At 51.4% G+C, this 21,102-nt stretch overlaps 1 protein-coding gene across 8 annotated transcripts in view; it reads right to left on the reverse strand.

The window, feature by feature from the left end:
• Nucleotides 1-21,102, reverse strand: part of JAKMIP1 (janus kinase and microtubule interacting protein 1) — a 1,798,968-nt gene that overhangs the window by 1,235,224 nt on the left and 542,642 nt on the right. The gene's annotated exons all lie outside the window — the stretch shown is intronic.

Here is a 21,102-nt window from a genome sequence, read left to right on the forward strand (position 1 = left end):
TCATCAAATGTGAGATTTACAAGGAGGGAAAACAGTACACCTCTCTGAACAGTGTCTGGGAGGCTGTGGTTGCTGCTGCACGCAATGTTGATGGTGAACAGATCAAAACACTGACAGAATCCATGGATGGCAGGCTTTTGAGTGTCCTTGCAAAGAAAGGTGGCTATATTGGTCACTGATTTGTTTTTGTTTTGTTTTTGAATGTCAGAAATGTATATTTGTGAATGTTGAGATGTTATATTGGTTTCACTGGTAATAATAAATAATTGAAATGGGTATATATATTTTTTTTGTTAAGTTGCCTAATAATTATGCACAGTAATAGTCACCTGCACACACAGATATCCCCCTAACATAGCTAAAACTAAAAACAAACTAAAAACTACTTCCAAAAATATTCAGCTTTGATATTAATTAGTTTTTTGGGTTCATTGAGAACATGGTTGTTGTTCAATAATAAAATTAATCCTCAAAAATACAACTTGCCTAATAATTCTGCACTCCCTGTATTTAATTCATAGTCTCACAATTTCATTTCAGAATTGAAACATTTTCAATGTTAGTTATTTATAACTAATCATTGTTGTTACTCATTTATCTTCCACAGCTAACAACCATTGACAAAGCCAACTGTACTGACAGGCTTTACGTGATGTCAATTGTTGTGTTATATTTCTGGATGCAATAACATCTCATTTTGCATTTTCCCTTTTAGAGAGCCCCCACTTTTTTCATCCCACTTAAAGACCTGCCTGCACATATTTCTGTATGACTGGTTGCAGCCAGCAGTTGTGTTTGCTTCCTGATGCCTGCTTAGAACATATTCTTCCAAAGTTGATGCCGCATGGAGTGCAAGACAGTGGGTAAACACACACTTTAACCCCTAAAGTGCCTTGGACGAGGTGATCTCGTCCTGCACCCGGGAACTGGGGGGAGCACTAGCGCTCCCCCCATGAGCCCCCCACCCACACCCCCCTTCCACCCCGACCCCCCCCCTCGGCAATCCGATGACATCAGCACGCACAGCGAGAAGAAAGGAGGGAAACCGTGAGTCCTTTCTTCTTTGGGGGTGGGGGAAAACAGACACGGGGGAAAGGAAAGGGTTTTTCCTTTCCCCCGCTGCCTGTTTTCTGTGGATTCCTGCTCCAGGATCGAGGGCGGGCCCCCTTTTGTTGGTAGTTTTGGGGGGCGACCCCTTGGGCAAGGGTCGCTCCCATTGGGGGGCATTTTTTTCCTTTTTCGGCCCCCAGAGGGGCAGATCGGCCAATTTTTGGCCGATCTCTCCCCAGGGGGAGGGGCGAAAACCACTAGACACCAGGGAAATTATTTTCTTTGTTGTAGGGCAGCGACCCCTTAGGCAAGGGTCGCTGCCCCAGGGGCAATCATTTTTTTATATGTTTCGGCCCCCCCTGGGGCTAGATAGGCCATGTTTTTGGTCACCCCCCCCCCCCAAATGGGGGAAATTTCGTAATGGCTATCTCTGCCCCCTTTGGGGCAGAGGGCCTATTTTTGTAGGCCCATCTGCCCCCAAGGAGGGCAGAAACCACCAATACGGCAGGGATTTTTTTTTTTGGTTCCCCTTTTTTTGTTTAGTGCTGGGGTGCCCCCCGTTTACCCCCTTTGGCAAGGGTCATCCCCTAAAGTGGGCACAGAGCTGTTGGCCATTTCTGCCCTCCTTGGGAGCAGAATCCACTTAGGCACCAGGGATCCTGGGTGTGTGTGTGTGTGTTTTGTGTGGGGGGAGGGGAGGTGGCACCTTTGGCAAGGGTCTCCCCCCAAAGGGGGCACGTTAGTGATGGCCATTTCTGCCCACCTTCTTGCCCACGTAATCAGTATTTGCTTCTTCTTCGTATGCTGCATTTTGTAGACAATGCTTTAGCCTTGCCACGGTATCACCCTGATTGTGGCCGTCTTTTTAAGATTAGGCCTGTCCTTGATCATTTTGTAGATCGGTTTTCAGAGGTCTATGTTCCAGGCAAAGAGATAAGTGTGGACGAGTCTTTGGTCCCTTTCAAGGGGCGTTTAGTTTTTAAGCAGTACATTCCTAGTAAGAGGGCACGGTATGGGATTAAATTGTATATGCCGTCAGAAAGCAGTACAAGATATGTGTATAATTTCCGGGTTTACACTGGTAGGGATTCCAGTATTGACCCTCCTGGTTGTCCGGCCACTTTTGGAGTAAGCGAAAAAATTGTGTGGGAACTTGGTAGACAACTGTTTAACAAAGGTCACCATTTGTACATAGATAATTTCTACACTGGAGTGCAGTTGTTCAAGGAGTTGTTTAGAGTGGACACTGTTGCTTGTGGCACAATCCGTTCTAACCGGAAAGGCTATCCAAGGGAGCTTGTCTGTAAAAAACTTGAGAGGGGACAGTACAGTGCCTTGCGGAATAATGAGCTGCTAGCTCTGAAATTTTCAGACAGGAGGGATGTGTACATGCTATCTACCATCCATGATGAGAGTACTTCCCCTGTGACTGTTTGGGATCAGGTTGCGGAAGTGCGCAAACCTGCGTGCATTTTGGACTACAATAGGCACATGGGTGGTGTTGATAGAGTAGATCAGAGGTTGGAACCTTACACTGCTCTTCGTAAGTCTTACGTGTGGTATAAAAAGTTGGCCCTACTTTTATTTCATTTGGCAACTTTTAATGCTTTTATTGTGTTCAAGGATTGTTCGGGCAACAGTTCCTAGAGTAGAAGTGGTGGAGGATGTGGCTAGATTGAAAGATCGCCACTTTCCAGATCACATTCCTCCCACTCCCAAAAAAGACTTGCCCACATAGAAATGTAGAGTATGTGCCCGGAGATCAATCCGGAGGGAGAGCCGGATGTACTGCCCCGAATGCCCTTCAAAGCCTGGGCTGTGTGTGCCTGGCTGTTTTAGAAGTTACCACACAAGGAAAAACTTTTGGGAAATACTGCGAGCGTAAACTGCCTATTTTGTATTTTCATATGTTCGGTTTCACGGTTGGCATTACTGTCATGTATTTAGTTAGAGCTTTTGTGATGGTAGTTTTGTACTTATTTTATCAGTAGTTAGTGGTTTCTTTGTTGTTTATAAACAAAAAAAAAAGTGATGGCGGTGTACGTGGGTGGCGCTTGGCTGGCGGTATGGGTGGGGTGGCGCTTGGCTGGCGGTGTGCTTGGGGTGTCGCTTGGCTGGCGGTATGGGTGGGGTGGCGCTTGGCGGGTGGTATGGGTGGGGTGGCACTTGGCTGGCGGTATGGGTGGGGTGGCGCTTGGCTGGCAGTGTGCTTGGGGTGGCGCTTGGCTGGCGGTGCCAGCCAAACGCCAGTCCACACACTCATCAGCTGGTGTGATTGCTGTATCAGGCATGTGGGCATATGAAAGTGATGGGCCCTTGACTGGCGCTGTCTGTCGATGCGAGTGTTGTAATGTGCTGGGCCCGTGGCTGGCGGCGTGAATGCTCTTGTGCATGTCATGTATGAAAGGTGTGTGAATGGACTGTAAAGCGGTTGGTGCATTGCGTGGCTTTACAGCTAACGAGCTGAGTCATTGGTTCAGTTTTTTGGCCTTTCAGTTATTACCAGTGCATTTCACTTTTGTGAAATCTCTTGTTAATAAAATTTGATCTACTGAACCATCACTCACCCTCATGCCAAATCCAACCAATATGTGTGGTACAAATGACAAAACCTGCTCTGCTGTAATCAGGCATCGCAGCACACTTGAGACACGCTAGGTGTCTCAGGTGGGACCCCGATGATGAAGCATGCCACCAACTTGGTTGGTGGGTGAGGGGTCTTTTTCACATAACCTAAGTGTGTTTCTTTTCACAGTTTTAGTGTTTGGCACATCAGACGTATGTGGACACATCAAAATGATATATTACAAAACTACCTGTGTTTGGGGGGGAAGGGGGCACCTATGTTTTTGGTCCTGGGTGTGGCCTTCATCTGGGGAAACCTACCAAACCCAGACATTTTTTAGAACTAGACACCCCAAGGAGTCCAGGGAGGTGTGGTTTGCGTGGATCCCCCAACATTTTCTTACCCAGACTCCTCTGCAAACCTCACAATTTGCTTAAAAAAGAATATTTTCCTGACTTTCGTTTGTACGATCACCGCTCCAGCACAAAATTCCTACTCCCCGGCGTTCTCCTGAGTCTCCCAAGTAAAATGACACCTCACTTGTGTGGGTCCCCAAAGCAGAGTCAGCCTAAAAATGTATAAAAGAAGAATATGTCCATATCAACTCGCTGTGCTATCCCTCTATCTCTACACGTTTTTGGCCTTATTCTGTTGCAGGCACCTGGCCCACCCACACAAGTGAGGTATCATTTTTATCGGGAGACTTGGGGGAACGCTGGGTGGGAGGGAATTTGTGGCTCCTTTCAGATTCCAGAACTTTCTGTCACCAAAATGTGAGGAACATTTTTTTTTTCAGCCAAATTTTGAGGTTCGCAAAGGATTCTGGGTAACAGAACCTGGTCAGAGCCCCACAAGTCACCCCATCTTGGATTCCCCTAGGTCTCTAGTTTTCAAAAATGCACAGGTTTGGTAGGTTTCCCTAGGTGCCGGTTGAGCTAGAGGACAAAATCTACAGGTAGGCACTTTGCAAAAAAACACCTCTGTTTTCTGTCAAAAAATGGGATGTGTCCACGTTGTGTTTTGGGGCATTTCTTGTTGCGGGCGCTCGGCCTACCCACACAAGTGAGGTATCATTTTTATCGGGAGACTTGGGGGAACATAGAATAGCAAAACAAGTGTTATTGCCCCTTGTCTTTCTCCACACATTTTGTCCTTCCAAATATAAGAGAGTGGGTAAAAAAGACTTCTATTTGAGAAATGCCCTGTAATTCACATGCTAGTATGGGCACCCCGGAATTCAGAGATGTGCAAATAACCACTGCTCCTCAACACCTTATCTTGTGCCCATTTTGGAAATACAAAGGTTTTCTTGATAGCTATTTTTCACTCTTTATATTTCAGCAAATGAATTGCTGTATACCCAGTATAGAATGAAAACCCACTGCAGGGTGCAGCTCATTTATTGGCTCTGGGTACCTAGGGTTCTTGACGAACCTACAGGCCCTATATATCCCCGCAACCAGAAGAGTCCAGCAGATGTAACGGTATATTGCTTTAAAAAATCTGACATTGCAGGAAAAAGTTACAGAGTAAAACGTAGAGAAAAATTGCTATTATTTTTCACCTCAATTTCAATATTTATTTTTTTCAGTTGTTATTTTCTGTAGGAAACCCTTGTAGGATCTACACAAATTACCCCTTGCTGAATTTAGAATTTTGTCTACTTTTCAGAAATGTTTAGGTTTCTGGGATGGAATGCGAATCACGATTGGACCCCAGACCTATGTGAGCTTGTAGAGGGTCACTGGGACTGTAAGAAAACAGTGAGGGTTACCAAAATACACCACCCCAAGACCCTGAAAAGTAGGAGTAAAGTGCACCTACTACCCCCAGAGAGCACAATAGTCGTGATAGGGGGATTCTGCAGGAAGAACAAACACCAGCAGTGCACTGACAACGGATTTCTGGACCTGAGGACCTGCAAGGCAAGGGGACCAAGTCCAATAGTCGCAACAGTGTCCAGGGGGGGCAGGAGCCCAGGAAACCCCGGATGAAGGTGCAAGGAAGCTGCCTCCGGATGGAAGAAGCTTGGAGTTCTGCAAGAAAGAAGAGGACTAGGAACTTCTGCTTTGGAAGACAGATGTCCCACATCGTGATGAAGCTTGCAGAGGTGTTCCCACTCAGAAATACCGCAAAAAAGCCTTGCTAGCTGCAAGGGTCGCGGTAGATGTTTTTGGGTGCTGCTGAGGACCAGGAAGGACCAGGATGTCGCTTTTTGGAGGAGGAGACAGAGGGGGCGCTCAGCAACTCGGAGAGCCCTCACAGAAGCAGGCAGCACCCGCAGAAGTACCCCAACAGGCACTTGGAAGAAGAGTGAACCAGAGTCCACGCAAAGTTACAAAAGGGGGTCCCACAACGTCGGAGGACAACTCAGAAAGTTGTGCACTGCAGGACGGAGTGCTGGGGACCCAGGCTAGGCTGTGCATGAAGGAAATCCTGGAAGAGTGTACAGGAGCCGGAGTAGCTGCAAATCACGCAGTACACAGCTTTGCAGTCTAGCGTGGGGAGGCAGGGACTTACCTCCACCAAACTTGGACTGAAGAGTCACTGGACTGTGGGAGTCACTTGGACAGAGTTGCTGTGTTCCAGGGACCACGCTCGTCAGGATGAGAGGGGACCCAGAGGACCAGTGATGCAGTCTTTTGGTGCCTGCATTAGCAGGGGGAAGATTCGTCGACCGACAGGAGATTTCTCCGGAGCTTCTGGTGCAGGGTGAAGGCAGGCTACCCCAGGAGCATGCACCACCTGGAAACAGTCGAGAAAGCTGTCAGGATTAGGCTCTACAATGTTGCTGGTAGTCGTCTTGTTAATTTGTTGCGGTTTTGCAGGCGTCCTGGAGCAGTCAGCGGTCGATCCTTGGTAGAAAGTGAAGAGGGAGATGCATAGGAACTCTGGTGAGCTCTTGCGTTCGTTATCTGAAGAATTCCCCAAAGCAGAGACCTAAATAGCCAGAAAAGGAGGTTTGGCTACCAAGTTAGGAGGATTGGCTACCAAGAGAGGTAAGAGCCTATCAGAAGGAGCCTCTGACGTCACCTGCTGGCTCTGGCCAATCAGAGCAGTCCAGTGTGCCCCCAACACCTCTGTTTACAAGATGGCAGAGGTCTGGGACACACTGGAGGAGCTCTGGGCACCTCCCCTGGGAGGTACTGGTCAGGGGAGTGGTCACTCCCCTTTCCTTTGTCCAGTTTCGCGCCAGAGCAGGGCTGGGGGATCCCTAAACCGGTGTAGACTGGCTTATGCAGAGAGGGACACCATCTGTGCCCATCAAAGCATTTCCAGAGGCTGGGGGAGGCTACTCCTCCCCAGCCCTTCACACCTATTTCCAAAGGGAGAGGGTGTAACACCCTCTCTCAGAGGAAATCCTTTGTTCTGCCTTCCTGGGCCAGGGCTGCCTGGACCCCAGGAGGGCAGAAACCTGTCTGAGGGGTTGGCAGCAGCTGCAGTGGAGACCCCGGAAAGGCAGTTTGGCAGTACCCGGGTTCTGTGCTAGAGACCTGGGGGATCATGGAATTGTCCCCCCAATACCATAATGGTATTGAGATGACAATTCCATGATCTTAGACATGTTACATGGCCATGTTCGGAGTTACCATTGTGACGCTATACATAGGTAGTGACCTATGAATAGAGCACGCGTGTAATGGTGTCCCCGCACTCACAAAGTCTGGGGAATTTGCCCTGAACGATGTGGGGGCACCTTGGCTAGTGCCAGGGTGCCCACACACTAAGTAACTTTGCACCCAATCTTCACCAGGTGAAGATTAGACATATAAGTGACTTATAAGTTACTTATGTGCAGTGGTAAATGGCTGTGAAATAACGTGGAAGTTATTTCACGCAGGCTGCAGTGGCAGGCCTGTGTAAGAATTGTCAGAGCTCCCTATGGGTGGCAAAAGAAATGCTGCAGCCCATAGGGATCTCCTGCAACCCCAATACCCTGGGTACCTCAGTACCATATGAACGAGTTACTTACCTTCGGTAACGACTTTTCTGGTGGATACATTAGCTACCTGTGGATTCCTCACCTAATGAATACTCCCATTGCGCCAGCACCCGACGGAAATCTTCTTCCTAGCTTCTGCACGTCGACGAGGACGTCACAGTTGCCCACGCGACGCCGTCTGACGTCATACAGGCAATAAGAGGTCCTCGCCGACGTCAGTACCAAAATTTTTTACATGCCTGAGAATAATAGGCCATTGAGATGAAAGAACAATAGTAATATTTCATGATATTCCAAGCAAACACATCATTCCGAGAATTCAACCTACCATTTTTTTTAATTTTTTTTTTAACAAGTAAATAAATATATGAACTATATATATACATATAAACATATATACATAATATATACCAATCCTCAAAACCAAGAGGAGCACACTCAAGAATTACTTGGTTAGACCAAACAGGCAACGGGGAGGCGGGTGGGACCGTGAGGAATCCACAGGTAGCTAATGTATCCGCCAGAAAAGTCATTACCGAAGGTAAGTAACTCGTTCTTCTGATGGATACAACTACCTGTGGATACCTCACCTAATGAATAGAGTCCCAAAGCAGTACCGCACTCGGTGGTGGGTGCCTGAATGGTCAAACCAAGAAATCCTGCAGCACTGACCGTGCAAAATGGCCGTCCCTTCTGACCTCAGAGTCCAAGCAGTAATGCTTCGCAAAAGTGTGAAGGGACGACCGAGTTGCGGCCTTGCAGATGTCGACCACAGGAACACCCCTAGCCAAGGCCGAGGAGGCCGACTTAGCTCTGGTGGAATGAGCTCTTATACCATCAGGGGGATCCTTCTTTGCTAAAGAGTAACACATTTTAATGCAAAGAACAACCTACCTGGAGAGTGTTCTCTTGTGGACTGCCTTTCCTCTCCTCTTTCCCACGTATCCGATGAAAAGCTGATCCTCCAGCCTGAAATCCTTTGTCCTGTCTATATAAAAGCTTAACGCCCTCTTTGGGTCCAAGTGGTGTAGTCTCTCTTCTTCCTTTGACGGATGAGGCAGAGGAAAAAACATGGATAGAGTAATTGTCTGGGCCAAATGAAAGGGTGAAACAACCTTCGGAAGGAAAGCAGCCTTGGTTCTTAACACCACCTTATCCCCATAAAAAGATGTATAAGGGGGTTTTACCGATAGAGCCTGCAACTCACTCACTCTCCTTGCAGATGTAATAGCAACCAGGAAAACTGCTTTAAGAACTAACAATCTTATGGGGCAAGAATGCATAGGCTCAAAAGGGGACCCCATAAGGAAAGTTAGAACCAAGGACAAATCCCATTGAGGCATAACGAAAGGATTTGGAGGAAATTTATTCATAATGCCCTTCAAGAATCTAAGTACTCTTGGAGATTTAAATAAAGAAGGCTGGTCTGGAAGACAAATAAAGGCTGACAAGGCAAACAAGTAACCCTTAACAGTAGCCACTGCACAACCCCTCTGTGCTAAAGACAAAGCAAAAGATAAAGCATCCGACAAATGAGCACCTAAGGGATCAATCTGTCTCTCTCCACACCATACCACAAATTTAGACCACCTATTAGCGTAGATAGATTTAGTGGAGTGTCGCCTGGCCGATAAGATAACATCCACTACCTCAGGCGGGAGAGAAAAGGAACTCAGGTTGCCCCGTTCAATCTCCAGGCATGAAGGTGCAGGCTCTGGAGGTTGGGGTGTAAAACCTGCCCCTGCGACTGCGAGAGAAGGTCTGACCTGAGAGGGAGACGGTGCGGAGGGCACAGTGAGAGTTGGAGAAGGTCGGAATACCACACCCTCCTTGGCCAATCCAGAGCAATTAAGATGACTTGGGCCCGGTCTTGGCCTATTTTCCTCAATACTCGAGGAATCAAGGGTATGGGGGGAAACGCGTAAAGCAACTGGCCGCACCAGGTCATCTGAAACGCGTCCCCCAACGCTCCTTGTACCGGATACTGGAGGCTGCAGAATAACGGGCAGTGCGAGTTCTCCCGGGTGGCAAACAGATCTATCCGACGAAACCCCCACATCTGGAAGATTAGAAGAACTTGATCTGGATGGAGACGCCACTCGTGGTCGGCCGAGAAATGGCGACTGAGACTGTCCGCATGTACGTTCAAGACTCCGGCCAGATGACTTGTTACCAAGCAAATCTGATGGTCCTTTGCCCATGACCAAAGCCGAAGAGCTTCCCTGCAGAGAAGATACGACCCTACCCCTCCCTGTTTGTTTATATACCACATCGCGGTAGTATTGTCCGTCAGGACCTGAACCGACTGACCGCAAAGGGATGGGAGGAAGGCCTTGAGAGCCAGACGTACAGCCTGTAACTCCAACAGATTGATATGAAACATCTGTTCCACTGGAGACCAAAACCCTTTGATCTCCAGGTCCCCCAGATGAGCTCCCCACCCTAGAGTGGAAGCATCCGTTATTACCGTGGTCACTGGTGGAGGTTGCGTGAACGGCCTTCCTCGGGAAAGATTGTCGCTCGCAATCCACCACTTCAAATCCGTGGCAGCATCTCTGAAGATCTTTACCGAACCTCCGAGATCCCCTTTGTGTTGAGACCACTGCCTCCGGAGACACCACTGAAGAGCCCTCAATGTGCCAGCGAGCATGCGTGACCAACAGTATGCAGGAGGCAAACAGACCGAGCAGACGTAGGACCTTGAGGACTGGAATGACCGCTCCACTTTGAAACATTGGAACCAACGCCTGAATGCCTTGAATCCGCTGAGGCGGAGGAAAGGCTCGATTCAATGTTGTATCCAGTACTGCCCCTATGAACAGGAGGCGCTGAGAGGGCTCTAGGTGAGATTTGGGCACGTTCACTGAAAAGCCCAGGTCGAACAACAACTGGGTTGTCGACTGCAGATGTTGCAACACGAGCTCCGGGGACTTGGCTTTGATCAACCAGTCGTCCAGGTAAGGGAATACTGCTATCCCCTTCCTTCTGAGCTCTGCCGCAACCACCGACATCACCTTCGTGAAGACTCGATGTGCTGAAGTAAGACCAAACGGAAGGACCGCAAACTGATAGTGCTGCGACCCCACCACAAACCGGAGATACTTCCTGTGCGACTTGAGTATCAGGATATGAAAGTATGCATCCTGCAAGTCGACAGACACCATCCAATCTCCAGTGTTCAACGCCAAAAGCACCTGAGCTAGGGTCAGCATCTTGAACTTTTCCTGTTTGAGGAACCAATTCAAGATCCTCAGGTCCAGGATTGGTCTCAACCGACCATCCTTCTTGGGAATCAGGAAGTACCTCGAGTAACAACCTTGACCCCTTTCCTGCTCTGGAACCAACTCCACCGCGCCCTTTGAAAGGAGGACTTGAACCTCCTGTTCTAACAACAGGAGGTGTTCTTCTGAACAATAAGATGGGCAGGCGGGATGGGGGCGGAAACTCCCGAAAGGGAAGGGTGTAGCCTTTTCTCACAATGCTGGTAATGCAGGAGTCTGATGTGATGACCTCCCACTTGTGGAGAAAATTCAGTAACCTCCCCCCTACAGGAGAGGAGTGAGTGGGAATTGGTGGAAGCCTAAGGCTGCTTCCCCTGCTGCACCCCTCCAGAGGAAGAGGAAGAGGCAGAGGGCTGCCGAGAGGCTCCCCTGGTACGGACCCTACCCCTCCCTCTAAAAGATCTGTAGGAGAGAGCAGAGGTAGGCTGCTGGAATTTCCCTCGAAAGGAGGAGGAGGAGGAGGAGCCACAACCAAATCCTCGAAACCTCCTAAAAAATCTGGAGGAGGCAGAAGAAGTGGCTTGCAAGCCCAGCAACTTGGCCGTGGCCCTGCTCTCCTTGAACCTCTCTAAGGCCGAATCCGCCTTGGCACCAAAGAGCTTGTCCCCATCAAAAGGAAGGTCCAGTAGGGTCGACTGTACATCCGAGGAAAATCCTGAGTTACGAAGCCAAGCCTGCCTCCTCGTAACTACAGCAGTGCCCATTGCTCTAGCTACAGAGTCAGTTGTATCCAACCCAGATTGGATAACCTGAGTTGCAGCTGCCTGAGCGTCCGATACCAGATTCAATAGCTCCTGAGGGACTTCTGTATGCGTAGATGCAATTTCATCCATCAGAGCATAAATGTACCTTCCTAAAATACATGTAGCATTGGTGGACTTTAATGCCATGCTACATGACGAGAACACCTTTTTGGATGCCATGTCCATCTTCTTTGAGTCTCTATCCGAGGGCACAGTTGGAAAAGAGCCAGGAGCAGACCTTGCCGAGCAGGAAGCCTGGACCACCAAGCTTTCAGGTGTTGGATGTCTGGTAAGAAAACCAGGGTCAGCCGGTGCAGCCCGATACCTCCTAGCCACAGATCTATTGACAGCTGAAGAAGACACTGGCTTCTTCCAGACTTCCAAAACAGGTTCCAGCAGCGCCTCATTGAAAGGCAAAAGTGGTTCTACCGATGTAGAGGCCGGATGCAACACCTCTGTCAACAAATTCTGCTTGGCTTCAGTTACCGGCAAAGGAAGATCCAAGAAGTTAGCTGCCTTCCTGATAACAGCATGAAAAGTGGCCGCCTCTTCTGTATACTCCCCAGGAGATGACAAGTCCCACTCGGGGTAAGTATCTAGGCCACTAGCAGTGTCCAGCCCATGGAGACCCTCATGAGAGTCCTCAATGTCTCCTTCCTCCAGGTTCTGTCTCTGGTACTCCTTTTCTTCAAGGAGGCGGAGAGCAAGCCTCCTCGAGTGCAGCCTCTCTTCAATCCTCGGCGTCGACATGGGGTCAGCAGATGTCGAAGAACGACGCCGATCTCCGGATCCGTCCAACGCCGGGTCTACAGGAGCCACAGGTAACTTTGGCGCTGAACAAGGAGTCGGATGGAGAGAGGACTGCTTCGGAGTCGTAGGAGGTCTAGACGGCGCCACTGGTTGAAACATCGAAGCCGCCGGAGCCGAAGTTGTCGGAGTCGAAGCCTCAGGAGCCACCGGAGCTGATTCCGACGCCGAACCCACGTTCCCCAGGGGGAGAAAGGGCATAAAGGGTGCTGGTCGAAGGGGAGCCGGAGCACCCATGTTGAAAGCCAAAGGGCCCGAAGGGCCAGCCGGTCCACCACCTGGAGCCATCTGCTGGAAGATGGAGAACATTGCATTTAAAAATGCGGTATTATCAGCTCCAAGGGCCGGAAAAGCCGGGTACTGGGGTGCCTGGTTCGAAGGCGACACCGACGCCGGCCTCGACGTCTGCAACGTCGGAGAAAACATTTGAGGCTGCAGAACCTCAAACACTGAAGGTGGTTGGCCCGATGACCCGGGCGAAGTCGGTGAGGCTGGAGAAGGCAACCGCGCCGACGGATGGGGAGTGACAGTGGGACTGACTTCCCAAGTCTTCCGACGCCGAGTCGATGGTGACCTCGACCAAGACCTCTCTTTACTCGACCGGCGCTGTGATTCTCGACGACGCCGGGAGTCCCGATGACGCCGATGAGACTTCGGTGACGAGGATTTTCGATGGTGTCTCTTTTCCTTCTTTTTCGACTTCGCCAGAAAAAGCTTGGCCTCGCGCTCTTTCAGGGCTTTAGGATTCATATGCTGACAAGAATCACACTTGTCAACATCATGATCGGAACTAAGACACCACAAACAGTCAGAATGTGGGTCCGTTACCGACATTTTGCCTCCACACTCACGACAGGGCTTGAATCCTGACTTTCTCTGCGACATTGTAATCTCAGAGAAAAAACAGATCCAAAAAACACACTGTAACTGTCGAACAGCAACAGTAGCTCCCTCGAAGATAACCGTTTCGAATGGCACGGAAAAAAGGGAACTGACGTCGGCACGTCGGCGAGGACCTCTTATTGCCTGTATGACGTCAGACGGCGACGCGTGGGCAACTGTGACGTCCTCGTCGACGTGCAGAAGCTAGGAAGAAGATTTCCGTCGAGTGCTGGCGCAATGGGAGTATTCATTAGGTGAGGAATCCACAGGTAGTTGTATCCATGAGAAACAAGGGAATTATATGGGTGTACCAGTATGCCAATGTGAATTGGTAAATTTATTCACTAGCCTGTTAGTGACAAATTTGGAAAGCAGAGAGTGCATAACCACTGAGGTTCTGGTTAGCAGAGCCTCAGTGAGACAGTTAGGAATCACACAGGGAACACATACAGGGTACATACTATGAGCACTGGGGCCCTGCCTGGCAGGGTCCGAGTGACACATTGACTAAAACAACATATATACAGTGAAATATGGGGGTAACATGCCAGGCAAGATGGTACTTTCCTACACCAGTGCATTCACATAACCCCAACAACATGTTTTTAAACATTTAGGCCACGGAGCCCTCTGGGACCCCTACTGCACAAGGCCCAGGGAGTCAGGGTACTCCTACCCTGTCCCTTGTATCTATTTTAATTTTATTTTGTAGGACTTGGGGACCAAGTTCCCGAGTCCTAATATGGCAGCCACAACTTTTTTTTCAGGTTGTGGCCATCCAATCATAATGCGTGCTTGAACTTACAGATCCAAAGTGGTGGAACCACTTTGCGAAATACACATACATTTTGAGCCTTAATTTCTCAAAACCAGCAAAATCATTTACACCAACTCACAAAAAACTTGCTTTCTGGATCAAGTTGTAACTTTCTACCAAATTTGATGTAATTTTGTTCAATCGTTTTGACTGCAGCAGTGTCTAAAGTTCCTATGGGAAACCGCATTGAGAAATAAAGTTTTGGGAACGCCTCCCCAATTTAACTCTTCTCCACTTGACGGATTACCCGGAAACTTTTGAGGAAAAAGCTGAGGTTGAGGAGACTTCATTTGGGAAAACTTCGTAAAGATTTGTAGAACAGTGCCAAAATTGTGAGCCTGTGGAGTTAGAACCACGTTGACTGATGATGTAAAGTTTTCTGGAAATTAGTTAAGGGGGTGCAAAGATAAAAAGGGGATCCCTATTACGTTTTTTAAACAACGCATTTTCAATAGACGTTTCAAGCAGAGGCAGGGACAAAATGGCTGAACGGATACACATGATATTTGGCAGGAATATAGATTATGGTATGGAAAGGGTCCTCTTTGTTATCTGATCTGAGTTGGTTCACTAGATTTAAAGTTATAAGTGAAAGAACTTTAGCAATTGTTTGGGCCGTGGTATACTGTGGTACCTTCGTGGTATACTGCAGTACATGGCAATGAGAATTGGTTAATGAAAGGCCACACAAAATAAAAAAGGCAGTTATACTGTTGAGACACACTTTGGGGGTCATTCTGACCCTGGCGGGCGGTGATAAAGCGGCGGCCAAGCCGCCAACAGGCAGGCGGTCCAAAAAAAGGAATTCTGACCCTGGCGGGAAGCGCCAACACAACCCGCTACTTTAACACTCCGACCGCCACGGCGGGACAGACAAACAGCGCGGCGGTCACCGCCAACAGGCAGGCGGCAGACAATGTACCGCCCACCCTATCACAACTCACCAATCCGCCACCTTTTCCGGGGCGGGAGCCCCGCCGATAAAAACACGGCGGAAACAGACTACGAACGGGAAAACGCTCACCTATACACACTCCACGAGGAATCTGGACAGCATGGAGCCCGAATTAAACATCCTACCAGCTATTGTCTACCTGCTCATCTACCAGGAGTACGAACGCCGGCGCAGACGACAACGGTGAGTACTGCACCTACGACACAGGGGAGGGGGGAGGAGGAAAGCTTACGCGCACACACATGCGCCATACACCCACCCCCCCACCACAAATACCCACACCCCAATGCCGAGCAACAAGTCAGAGTGACACCCCCCAAACCCACCGGAATAATGCAAAGACACAATTAAAATGATCTATAAAATATATGTAGAAATAGCTCCATTAAAGGTATGGGAAATATGCCATATAAAAGATACAAAAATAAGGAATGAACATAGTCAACAATATATACATAGGCAATAAGTCCTGCACATTCCCTCAAAGTTCCATAGTCCGTGGGCCAATGTGCACAAACACATGGGCAAAGCCCACACAGGAGACCAGATACCATTGGAGAGAACACTGCTGGGGCATCAGATGATAAAACTACAGGCACCTCAGGGGGAAGGGAAGGGGGGGCACCTCAGCCACATGAGTCCTTGACGCCAGATTCACGAGGGGCCTCCATGCCCACTGTCCCATCCTGGGGAGTGCAAAGCCACAGCCTCACAAGTCTCTACAGTGGGTGGCTTGCCCACTGTCCCATCCTGGGGAGTGCAAAGCCACAGTCTCACAAGTCTCTACACTGGGTGGCTTGCCCACTGTCCCATCCTGGGGAGTGCAAAGCCACAGTCTCACAAGTCTCTACAGTGGGTGGCTTGCCCACTGTCCCATCCTGGGGAGTGCAAAGCCACAGTCTCACAAGTCTCTACAGTGGGTGGCTTGCCCACTGTCCCATCCTGGGGAGTGCAAAGCCACAGTCTCTCAAGTCTCTACAGTGGGTGGCTTGCCCACTGTTCCATCCTGGGAAGTGCAAAGCCACAGTCCATCAGATGGATTACTGACTCCACTGTTAATGGAGGAGGCATGGTGCCCAGAGTGCTTCCTGAAGCCCTGGTCGACACAGAACAGGCACTGTCAATGGGCCAGCGGTGCTTGAGATGAAGGGCCCAGCGGAGCGGTGCAGAGACGGCGGGACCCAGCGGAGCGGTGCTTGAGATGAAGGCCCCAGCGGAGCGGTGCTTGAGATGAAGGCCCCAGCGGAGCGGTGCAGAGACGGCGGGACCAAGCGGAGCGGTTCTTGTCCCGGCGGGCCCCTGTTCAGCGGTTCTTGTCCCGGCGGGCCCCTGTTCAGCGGTGCTCCTCCCGGTGGGGCCCTGTTCAGCGGTGCTCCTCCCGGCGGGCCCCTGTTCAGCGGTGCTCCTCCCGGCGGGCCCCTGTTCAGCGGTTCTTGACCCGGCGGGCCCCTGTTCAGCGGTTCTTGTCCCGGCGGGCCCCTGTTCAGCGGTTCTTGCACCGGCGGGCCCCTGTTCAGCGGTGCTCCTCCCGGCGGGGCCCTGTTCAGCGGTGCTCCTCCCGGTGGGCCCCTGTTCAGCGGTTCTTGTCCCGGCGGGCCCCTGTTCAGCGGTTCTTGTCCCGGCGGGCCCCTGTTCAGCGGTGCTCCTCCCGGCGGGGCCCTGTTCAGCGGTGCTCCTCCCGGCGGGCCCCTGTTCAGCGGATGTTGTCCCGGCGGGCCCCTGTTCAGCGGTTCTTGTCCCGGCGGGCCCCTGTTCAGCGGTGCTCCTCCCGGCGGGGCCCTGTTCAGCGGTGCTCCTCCCGGCGGGCCCCTGTTCAGCGGATGTTGTCCCGGCGGGCCCCTGAGGTGTGTGCAGGCTGGTCTGATGGTGTGGATGGGAGAGGCAGAGGAACAGGAGACTGGGACTGGGTGGAGGGAGTCAGAAGAGGGAGGCTGGAGACAGGGACAATGGCTGCCGTCAGTGCTGAGGCCAGAGCGTTGAACGATCACTGATGGGCAGCCTGACCCGAATGAATGCCCTCCAGGTATGCATTGCTCCGATGCACCTCCCTTTCTACACCCTGGATGGCATTCAAAAGGGTAGACTGCCCAACAATGAGTGTCCTGAGGAGGTCAATGACCTCCTCACTGAGGGCAGCAGGGGTAACTGGGGCAGGGCCTGAGGTGCCTGGGGCGAAGGAGATGCCCGCCTTCCTGGGCGAGCGGGCACGGAGCGAAGGCTGAGGGGCTGCTGGGAGGGCGGGGCTGGTGCGCTGGGTGGCGGCTGTACCTGTTGTGGCGGTGGGCACGGATGTTGCCGCCACCGCTAGGGAGCTCCCTTCCGAGGACGTGTCGGTGTCGCTGACGTCTCCACGGGTCCCCGTTGTGGAGCTCCACTCGCCCTTCGTCTCACTGGTGTACTCGGAGTCTGTTGTATGGCCCTCCGGGCCCATGTGAGATGCAGCTCCCTCGTGCGCCGATGCCACTTCTCCTCCGCCTGATGATGCTAATTCACACATGAACAGGAAGACAAAGGAAATGGGGGGGGGAGAAATGAAGACAGGTTGAGTGCATGCATTGGCAACACCGTTGTCGGAGAGGACAGACACAGAAGCCCCCTGAACTACGCCGCGCAATCGGGGTACACTACTCAGTTATTGTGACTAGGCCTACAGGTCTATGGACGACAAATGCACACATGGGTGAGGCCGGACCATGGATAGCTGTACTTGGCACCCTACAGAGGTGGGGGGCGGGGGCACAGGGCCGTGTCTAACGGAGGGGCCTAGCCTACACAATGCGCCCTGGCCTGGAGATAGCCACAGCACTCCTCCCCCACCCAGACACCTTCACTGCGCGCAAAGATAGCAGAATGTGCTGATACTCACCCCTTGTGTCTGCTGTGATGTCCTCACGCGCCCATCCAAATCGGGATAGGCCACCGCCAGGATCCGGGACATCAGGGGGGTCAATTGGCGGCTGGCACCCCTCCTACGTTGGGAGGCCATCCCCAGCAGAGACTCGGCGGTCTTTCTGGTCCCGCGGCGGATGTCCTCCCACCTCTTTCGGCAGTGGGTGCCCCGTCTGTTGTGGACCCCCAGGGCCCGGACGTCCTTGGCGATGGCACGCCAAATGTCGATCTTTTGATGGGCGCTGACCTATGTGACATGTACAGGGTGGTAAAGGAAATCGCATCAGTTTTCTGCCTGGTCAATGTGAGTGCCCCCCCCTCCCCAACCTTGCCATGTGGCACATGCTCTCATCTTTCGTGCGTTGCACTCCTCATTCGCTCCCCTCCCCACCATCTTACATACACCCCACTCAACACAGGCATAGCCCATTCAACGTGCACCCTGTGTACTAACCTGTTGGTCTGGAGGACCGTAGAGTAGCGCATACTGGGGGAGGACCCCATCAACAAGTTTCTCCAATTCTTCGGAAGTGAAGGCAGGGGCCCTTTCCCCAGTCGCAGCAGCCATTGTATCTCCCAGACCGAGGTCACAGCAGCACTTGCAGTATAGGTCCTCTCCTGTGGATGATCAGGTCTCGAGTGATTAATCAGATAGAAAATGGCGGTCACGCCCGCGGCGGTGCGTACCGCGGCGGTGCGTACCGCGGCGTGCGTGCCGCGACCGCCGGCGCACATCGTCATTTGCTCCTGAGACCCATAGGGTTCAATGTTAACCAATGCTGCTTTGCACCGCGGTCTTCGACCGCCTACCGCCACGGTGTGTCACGCCAGCTCAGTGACCTCACATCCCACTGTCACACTTCACAGGTCAGGCAGCCGCCATTTCAAGGGCCCACATGGCATGATTTCTACTGCGTCACACAGGCCTAGGCCTTGCATTGCCACTCATACAAGCCTTTCAATGCATAGCGATTCGTGTACTGTGCAAGCTGTGTGAACGAACCTGTGGGTTGCTTGACTCTGTGCTCCATGTTGTCCTTCCTAGGCACCGTCCGCTGGGACTTGCGAGGAGAAGGATGAATCCTCCCGTGTACCGACCGCTGGTGGACCTGTCGACAATGGAAGAACGACATATCATACTTACATACCGGCTTGACAGAGCAACTATACATGAACTGTGTGCCCAGCTGGAGCCAGACCTGATGTCCCCCATCCGCCAACCCACAGGGATTCCCCCTCTGGTGCAGGTTCTGTCAGTACTCCATTTTTTGGCAAGTGGGTCTTTTCAGACAACAGTGGCCATATCATCTGGGATGTCTCAGCCTATGTTTTCTAAGGTTTTGTCCAGAGTGTTGTCTGCCCTGATGAAATACATGCGGAGCTACATTATTTTCCCTGAGGTGGGTGAATTGGCTACAGTGAAGGGTGATTTCTATGCCCTTGGACACATCCCCAACATCATTGGTGCCATTGATGGGACCCATGTGGCTTTGGTTCCCCCCTTCAGTGAGCAGGTGTACAGAAACAGAAAAAGTTATCATTCGATGAATGTCCAGGTGGTCTGTTTGGCTGACCAGTACATCTCCCATGTAAATGCCAAGTTCCCTGGGTCAGTGCATGACGCGTATGTCATGCGAAATAGCAGCATCCCTTATGTGATGGAACAGCTACAGAGACACCGTGTGTGGCTAATTGGTGACTCTGGTTACCCCAACTTGTCGTGGCTACTGACCCCAGTGAGGGATCCCCGGACCAGGGCAGAGGAACGGTACAATGAGGCCCACGGGCGCACTAGGAGGATCATAGAAAGGACCTTCGGGTCCTGAAGGCCAGGTTTAGGTGCCTGCATATGACAGGGGGATCCCTAATGTACTCATTAAAGAAGGTGTGCCAGATCATCGTGGCCTGCTGTATGCTTCACAATCTTGCTTTGCGACGCCAGGTGCCTTTTCTGCAGGAGGATGCTCCAGATGGTTGTGTTGTAGCAGCTGTGGAGCCTGTGGAGAGTGAAGAGGAGGAAGACGACGGGGACGACACGGACAACAGGGATACAGTCATACAGCAATATTTTCAGTAGCACACAGGTAAGAATCAGCCACGCCTTTTTACATTTACTTAAGGCCTCATGGGTCTCCACTGTCTGTGTTTCCCCCCAGTTCCTGTTAACTGATTTGTGACTTTCCCTTCCCTTTTCAGAGCTGTATGACCCACTGCCTGACTTCAGCTTTGTTTGCCCATGGACTAAAGCTTATTGAAATTGGTATGTTGTCATCACAAAGTAACTGGACATTATTGCACCGTTATGTGTAATACATTTGTTAAGAATACAAGCAGACTCCTGTTATTTTAAGTGCAATAAGTGATTTATTTTAGGTGCTACATATAGGTTCATGCTTGTGAAACGGTGATGGGTGGGGGTGGAGTAATGTCCATGGCAGAGTCCAGTTCTCAGTCACACAGGTGCATTGTCCATATGCCTGGGGAAGAATGGAGCAGGGGCAGTTCAAGGTTGGACAGGGTGACAATGTGGGACAGTGGGATGACATCAGGGGGTATCTTTGGCTGGCGGGGGTCTTACAATCCTACTCTGTCTTCTTGTGAGATCTCAGGTTCCGCTTGCGGGGTGGTTCTTCTTCTGCAGGAGGTGGGGTTCTGGTGGCCTGTCGTTGTGTGGGGGCCTCCTGTCCACTAGCGCCGGCGGAGGTGGTAGGCTGTTCCTGGCCTGGGCTAGTGACAGGGGCCCTTTGGGGTGCCACATGGTCCCGCAATGTGGTGACGATCTGGGTAAGGGCCACGACGATGGTCCCCATTGCGGAACCGATGTTCCTCAGTTCCTCCCTGAACCCCATGTACCGTTCCTCCTGCAGTTCCTGGATCTCCTGGAACCGGGCCAGTACCGTCGCCATCGTCTCCTGGGAGCGGTGGTATGCTCCCATGATGGAGGAGAGGGCCTCTTGGAGAGTCGGTTCCCTGGGCATGTCCCCCCCCGTCGCACAGCAGCCCTCCCAGTTCCCCTGTGTTCCTGGGCCTCTGTCCCCTGGACGGTGTGCCCACTACCACTGCCCCCAGGTCCCTGTTGTTGTTGGGGTGGTGGGTCAACCTGGGTGCCCTGTAGTGGTGGACACACCGCTGATTTACGTGTCCTGGAGACAGAGGCATGGGCCCGCTG

The sequence above is a fragment of the Pleurodeles waltl genome, chromosome 1_2 (assembly GCF_031143425.1).
Source record: "Pleurodeles waltl isolate 20211129_DDA chromosome 1_2, aPleWal1.hap1.20221129, whole genome shotgun sequence".
NCBI lineage: Eukaryota > Metazoa > Chordata > Amphibia > Caudata > Salamandridae > Pleurodeles > Pleurodeles waltl.